The sequence below is a fragment of the Engystomops pustulosus genome, chromosome 2 (assembly GCF_040894005.1).
Source record: "Engystomops pustulosus chromosome 2, aEngPut4.maternal, whole genome shotgun sequence".
NCBI lineage: Eukaryota > Metazoa > Chordata > Amphibia > Anura > Leptodactylidae > Engystomops > Engystomops pustulosus.
Window position 1 is genome coordinate 134,753,195 of NC_092412.1, and position 7,984 is coordinate 134,761,178.

Here is a 7,984-nt window from a genome sequence, read left to right on the forward strand (position 1 = left end):
CATGGGGGTCTGTGACAGAAGAAATACTGTGTGTACATGAGGATGGAGGACACAGTCTCACCCTAGGGCTTCATTCACATGAACGTGTGCCCGCGGTATCGTAGCACGGAACGCACACATCGGCACCCTCTCCATAGCGATGTATGGAGCACAATGCCGTATTCCGGGGTAAGATAGGACTGTACGATGCCGTGCGCTCATTGCATTGTCTATGGGGGACGTATATATGTCGGCCGTATATGCTTCCCCCATACGGTTGTCTGAATGTAGCCTAAGATGCACGTACAGGCAATAACAAAGAATAATACTGAGTAAAGCTGCATTCACACTAACATATACACGGGACGGTGGGCATATATAAGCAGCGATGCAGAGGAGGAGTGGTGATAACAAGAACTCTCCAGCCCCCATAAAACTCTTGGTGGTTGAAATGTTCTAGGCCAGTTCTTTCCGGAGTTCTTTCAGAGATGTGTCTGTGAATGCTGTTCAGATACACTGCCTGCAGATACCAGGCCTGCTGCAAATAAAGGAACTTTGAGTTGATGTTTTACATCCCTTGTCTAAGTGTGTTCCCTGGAAGCTTCCCCTCTACCCAGGGATCCTTATACACGCTGTGACAAAGTCACACGGGGTTACTGAATGTATGTTTCATGCTGGCAGGGAGAAGCCCTCCAATGGCTAGTGAGGGTCGCCAAGTGTATAGTTAGAGGCGGATAGGCAAGTCAGTAATGGCAGGTAGATACAAACCACAACCAAAGCTACGTATTAACCCCTGCAAGACAAGAAAGCTGTACAGGCTCTTCCATGAAAAGAACTAGCAGGAGATATGGTACACAGCCTGGGTAGGTGCTTAACATTTGCCTGGAACAGCACAAAACCAACAATTATACTGATAACATCTGTATATTCATCAGACATGGGGAACAGAGAAAAGAGGCAAGACTGTGATTGTAAAAAGAAACTGAAGCGACTGTAAATGCAGGAGGAGATCTAAGCCTCCTGGGGAACTGTATGCCCCAATGCCACATGCTACAAGCAGAATAAAGTGGACTTATATTGTCATGGGATCCACAGACATATCCAGCGCTAACAAGCACCTGGCACATAATAAAGTCTCATGAGGGTACACTCAGATGGCCGTGTGCTTGTCCGGACCAGATCCCGGCGGAGCACAGGGCCATAAGAAGGAGGGGTGAGCGCTCTTCATCCCTCTTCCCTACATAGGTAGACCAGCGGCCATGCTGCAAATCTACCAAAACATAGGACAAGTCCTATATTTTGTGGCACGGCCGTCCCCACTCGTTCACGGTGCAGTGACACACCGTGTGCTCACTGCACCATTACCAGAAGATATAGAAGTCAATGCAGGTCGTGATCTGGTTGAAAATCATGTGACCAGCTCACTGACCCTATAATGGCAGTCTGAATGTACCCGACTCTAATCTATAACTGCCTGTCCTGACTTCTGGCCTGTACCTATGACTTCTGGCCTGTACCTCCTATCCCTGGCTTGTCACCTAGATTCTGCTGAATTGCTGCCTGCTCTGACTGTTAGATGTTGCCTGACCCCTGCAGCTTTACTCTGGCATCTCCTGACCTGAGTGGTCCAGTTGCTGTCCACACCAGGACCAGCACCAGAGGTAGCAGCTTTGTGGTCCACAACCTGCTTGTCATATAAATCAGGCTCAGGAAGTCAGCAAGCCAAATTTCAATGACCAGGCCTACTTGGAGTTAGTAAAGTCTTTTGTCTTACCACATTGACTCTGGGCAGTCAAACTGCTACAGTGGTTTAAAGTAGCCCATTATGCTCTTGGTCTTCTTTCTTACCCAGCCTTATGTCACAGAATGTTTTTATCACCGCAGTGTGATTTCTACAAGTTATCTACAAGTGTGCAAAACATAACCTTTGTTATAATGAACCAAGGACTATTTTCATCTTCATGGAGGGCAATGCGCATCAGGTTGCATCATTAGGAAATGGCTGCTGGAGACTGTGGTACCTCAAAAGTAGTGGCCTGTACTTTCTTCATTGTATCCACTATGTCACTGGGGGAGATTCACACAGATAAAAAAGGTCAGTGCTCAACTCTTCTAAGTCACAATTCACATTCAGTAGGTAATCTCACCACCTTCCCTTCAGTTAGAAATTGAGGATCTCCTAGGTTTCTCCTGCCTTTTCTTCGTTCTCCCGAACACTGGATTCCAATGCACTCCCGAACCACTCCCGTCTCAGTGGTGCACTCTTAGTCCTGTGTCAGAAGATAGACAAACAAATAGTGCAGAATCCCAAGGTTCAAGAAGGATATTTTATTGTATATACTCACAAAGTGGAGTTAAAAAGCGCGCATGTAACGGTGTAAAAAACACCAAACACCTCGCCCGACCCAGGTTTCGCCTCTTCAGGCTTCTTCTGGGGCATGGGTGTTCAGCGCTATCACAGGTGTTTTAAATCCAAAAATTTGCATAAGTACAACATGTTGTTTAGAACAAACTTCATAAAAACATTAAAAGCATTAAGAACATTAAAAAACAATTCCCCCTGTTTGTACATACGTATATTCGCACAAAAACATTCCTTTTTTAGGATTTGTGGATAAACGGTCTGTGCATAATGCCGATGTGTCCACAATTAGCAATTGCACTTCTATACAAAAAGGACCTATACACAAAAGGCAGACCGTTTCTCTCAAAAAATCATCAGTTAAGGCTTTTAAAAGAGTAGTCCTAAGTGATCTTGATAGGATGAAGAAGTATAGGGTGAGCAATAATTTATCAAAAGAAGAAAGGGTAGCTTTAAATGAACTTAAAGATAATAAAAATATAGTCTTAAAACCTGCGGCTAAGGGGGAGGGGGGTTGTTATTCTGAATAGGGAAGATTATGACAATGAAATGAACAGACTTTTGTTTGATGGGGACACATATTCAAAGCTTAAAACTAACCCTACTGACAACTATAAAAAGGAGCTACAGATACTATTACTAAATGCTAGGGAATCGATATAATATATATACCCGTTATACAGTATATTACATCCCAAAAATATACAAGAGTTTGAACAAACCCCCGGGACGACCCATAGTCTCGGGGATCTGTTCTCTTACTAGTAGACCATCAGAGTATATTGATTTTTTTTCTACAGAGACATGTGGTTAGTATGAATTCTTATTTGAGGGATTCTCAGCAGGTTATTGCGTTCCTCTCTTATGCAGTTGCGCTCTATACTTCCATCCCACAAGAAATGGGGGTGGAGGTAATCAAAAAACTATTAGAAAATGACACTGACATAACTTCCGAACACAAGGAACTTCTACTTTAAGTCTATCAAATTCTGTCTGGAGAAAAATTACTTCTGGTATGGAGGAAATTTCAGACAATCAGACAACTGGGACAGCAATGTGTGCGAAGTTTTGCGAATTTGTATATGGAGGCCTTCGAAGAGGAGTACATTTACTCCATCGAGAACCCGTAAAAGAACCATATTTATGCCTATAAGAGGTACATAGATGATTGTATCCTATTGTGGTTGGGTGGCACTGATGAGTTGAAGGGATTCATGAATTATTTAAACCAAAATCGATTTAATATAGCATTTACCCATGAGTGATTCCAGTAGGATACATTTTCTAGATTTGGAAATTTATATTGAAAATGATAAGATTCTGACTAGGACACATTTTAAAACCACGGATGTTAATAGTTATATAGATTTCAACAGCTGTCACCACCGCCTGTGGATAGAGAATATACCAAAAGGGCAAGCCTTAATGACCTGTGGGCCACCCTTCAATAAGAGTGGGATGCCATACCCCTGCAGACAATTAGTTGATGTTAAGCTGTAATTAATGCTTAAGGCCATGTGACATTGTTATTTTTTGTGTGGATATACCAACCAATGTTGTTGGCTTTTGTTTGAGATTTCGTGGTTCACTTAATGACTGCTGTATTTTGTTTTTACGACGGCCATTAAGGGCACTTGTTCTGATGCAAGAACATTGCAAGAGATTGGGTCCTGCAAGTGTCGGTGCCATGCTGTGTTATCACAGCCCAGACCAGGTACTAACACCTGGGATCGGAAAAGCTCCAAACCCTTTACATACTGCGTTCAAGCATGACTATGGTGTGTAAGGGGATTCTCCCATGGATCACCCCCACCCCCTCCCCCGGCTGCTTACTGTACCCAAGGCTGCCAACACCCCTGGCAGGATCCGACTTTAAGTAACTGAGCAAGCGTCAGCCTGCTAAGTTACTTACCTTGCACACTGCAATACATGTGTATTTCAGTGTGTAAGAGCTTAAACAAGCAATCAGATGAAAGCTTGTTCAAACCTAAGTATGAAAAAAAATTAAAACAAAGGTAAAAATTAAGTTTTATATTAAGAAATCAATCAATAAAAAGACACATTTACAGTCATTGCCAAAAGTTTTGAGAATGATACAAATGTTAATTTTTACCAAGTCTACTGCATCAGGTTTTATAATGGCAATTTGCATATACTCCAGAATGTTATAAAGAGTGATCAGCTTAACAGCAATTAATTGCAAAGTCAATATTTGCCTAGAAAATGAACTTTTTCCCCCAAAAAAACATTTCAAATTCTTTGCAGGCCTGCCTTAAAAAGAGCAGCTAATATGGTTTCAGTGATTGATCTCCAGCCCTGTCCTCATCAACACCCACACCTGTGTTACTGGAGCAATCTGTCATGATTAAGTAAGAATCACACCACTGGACACTTTAAAAGGAGGCTGGTGCCTGGCATCATTGTTTCTGTTCTGTCAACAACATCAAGAAATTCAAGGAGAGAGGTTCCATTGTTGCCAAAAAGGCTCCAGGGTGCCCAAGAAGGACCAGCAAGCGCCAGGACCGTCTCTTAAAAGTGTTTCAGCTTCGGATCAGGCTACCAGCAGTGCAGAGCTTGCTCAGGAATGGCAGCAGGCAGGTGTGAGTGCATCTGCACGCACTGTGAGGCGGAGACTCTTGGAGCAAGGCCTGATGTCATGGAGGGCAGCAAAGAAGCCACTTGATATTCTGCAAAAGGTACAGGGAGTGGACTGCTGAGGACTGGGGTAAAGTCATTTTCCCTGATGAATCCCCTTTCCGATTGTTTGGAACATCTGGAAAGCAGCTTGTTCGGAGAACACAAGGTGAGCGATACCACCAGTCTTGTCTCATGCCTACTGGAAAGCATCCTGCAACCATTCATGTGTGGGGTTGCTTCTCAGCCAAGGGAATCGGCTTTCTCACAGTCTTGCCTAGAAAAAAACACATCTATGAATAAGGAATGGTACCAGAATGTCCTCCAAGAGCAACTTCTCCCAACCGTCCAAGAGCAGTTTGGTGATCAACAATGTCTTTTCCAGCATGATGGAGCACCTTGCCATAAAGCAAAGGTGATAATTAAATGGCTCAGGGAACAAAACATAGAGAGTTTGGGTCCATGGTCTGGAAACTCCCCAGATCTTAATCCCATTGAGAACTTGTGGTCAATCATCAAGAGATGGATGGACAAACAAAAGCCACATTACAAGCATTGATTGTGCAAGAATGGACTGCTATCAGTCAGGATTTGGTCCAGAAGTTGATTGAGAGCTGCCAGGGAGTATTGCAGACGTCCTGAAGAAGAAGGGTCAACACTGCAAATATTGACTTGCTGCATTAACTCATTCTAACTGTCAATAAAAGCTTTTGTTACTCATAATATGGTTGCACTTGTATTTCTGTATGTGATACAAACACACATAAAAACCAGAGGGCAACAGATCATGTGAAAATATAATATTTGTGTCATTCTCAAAACTTATGGCCATGACTGTATATATAAAATCAGATAAAGTATAAAAAAAAACCTACATATTTCGTATCACCGCATCCGTAACAATCTGTACAATAAATATATACCAATATAGAACCTGCACACTGAACGGTGTAAAAAACAAACACTAAAGACTTCACACAATACATGATTTTTCATCAAATACCCTCACAAAAATGTTCTAAAAAGTGATCAAAAAAAGTAATGATCCCTGCAATTATACCACTGAAAAGAACAACTGTTTTCGAAAAAAATAACCCTTCAACCAGCTCTGTCAAAAAAAAATCTAGAAGCTATGCCTAAAACAAATACGATTTTTTCAAATATTGGTTTTGCTCAGAAAAACTACATTAATAAGGTATCACTGTAATCCAGAGAATAAAGATAAAATATTATTTTTATGTTACAGTGAGCAGACAAAAAAAGTGCTAAAAAATTCATGATTTTCTTTGTTTCCACTTTGAAATAGTTAATAAAATCTCATGAATAAGCTATAGAACCCCAAAATGAATTATGTATACAGTGTATCACAACCCCCAAATAAGCCCTCATATATTCACATTACCAAAAAAAACTGATATAAAAATTGTATAGCCTGTACAATGTGACAACACAAATCTGCTCTGAATGGCGCTGCTTTCATTCATACATGGGCTTTCTGCCCATACAGAACACATTCTTATGTATTGGTTATCAAACTTTACGGAGCATTTTATCCATTGTGCAATGTGTCATTTTTGGTTACAGTTTCTAAATCGTACCATTTTCTTTTAATCCCAGTGAAAAACACAAAAAGAGAACCTGTCAGAAATTAGCCTAGGAAACTGCTGTATGTTGTCAAGCATTCAACACTTTCTAGGTCATGTTTCTTTCTTGACACAGCTTGGTGGCATCATCCAGAATATCAACTTTGAAGTTAGATGTAAGTTAGATATATAAAGTCAGGGAGGCGGAGAATTTAAAATTGAAGTCAAGCTCTCCCTGCCTTTGAACACCTCCACGCATTAAACTCTCTGCCTCCTTGCCATAATACAACAAATTTACATTTCACTTGATGATGACACCACAACAGATCATGAATGAAACATCATCTAGAGGCTGCTCAGCTTCTTCACAACACAATGCTAGTGGTTTATGAGGCCAATTTCTGATGACTAAAAAGAATGCGGAAAAGGAATGGAGGAAAAGGAATGAAGAAAAAGAATGAACTTTGAAAAAACATTTACATGTGAAAAGTCACTAGCAGCAGCAAGTGCGCTGGTGCGGGGACAGTAACACCCTGCGCCGGCCCACTGGCTTGAAGGTGGCGGATTGGGGGAAATAATCGCAAGTGCTAGCAATAAGCTAGCATTTGTGATTATTCCAGTGCCTCTGTGCCACGTCAGATCTTGACAAATATGCCCCAAAGTGCCCATCTCGAGTATTGAAGGCCGTCTTCCATTCATCGCCTTCACGGATGTGGATGAGGTTATAAGCCTTCGCAGATCCAGGTTGGTGAAAACCTTGGCACCACGTAGACAATCAAAAAGTTCTCTGATCAAAGGCAGTGGGTAGCGTTTTTTCACCGTGAGACCGCGGTAATCGATGCATGAACGGAGGGAGCCATCCTTCCTGGCCAAAAAAGAGAATCTAGCACGGGCAGGAGAAAAAGACTTCTGTATAAAGCCTTTCTGCAGGATCTCCTTCACATAGGCCAACATAGCTGCGGTTTCAGTCAAGGGATACACTCGACCCTGTGGTGGAGACATACCCGGCATCAAGTCTATTGGGCAATCATAGGGCCAGTGTGGTGGCAGAGTCTCCACTTGCTTCTCCGAAACATCAGCAAAGTCCATGTATAAAACGTTGAGACCCACCAGTGGCTTGGAGGACACCGAAAAGACCAAGGTGGACAAGGGACCTCATGTCGTTGCAATCACGGATGACCCAGTAGAACAGAAGAGCCGAAATGCAGGAAGGCTGAAGCTCTCAAAGACGGACTGGAATTCAGCGAGGAATGTGATGAGACGAGCCGTGACCGGGTCGTTCCTGTCCCAGAGGAGGGTCCCGGGGAGAAGACTGATAATGAAAGCCTCCTAAGCCCGTTGTGTAGCAAACTGTGTAGGCATAAGTTCGATATGCAAGGGGCACTGGGTAATGAAGCCCCTGCATAGCTTGGCCTCTCCGTCATAC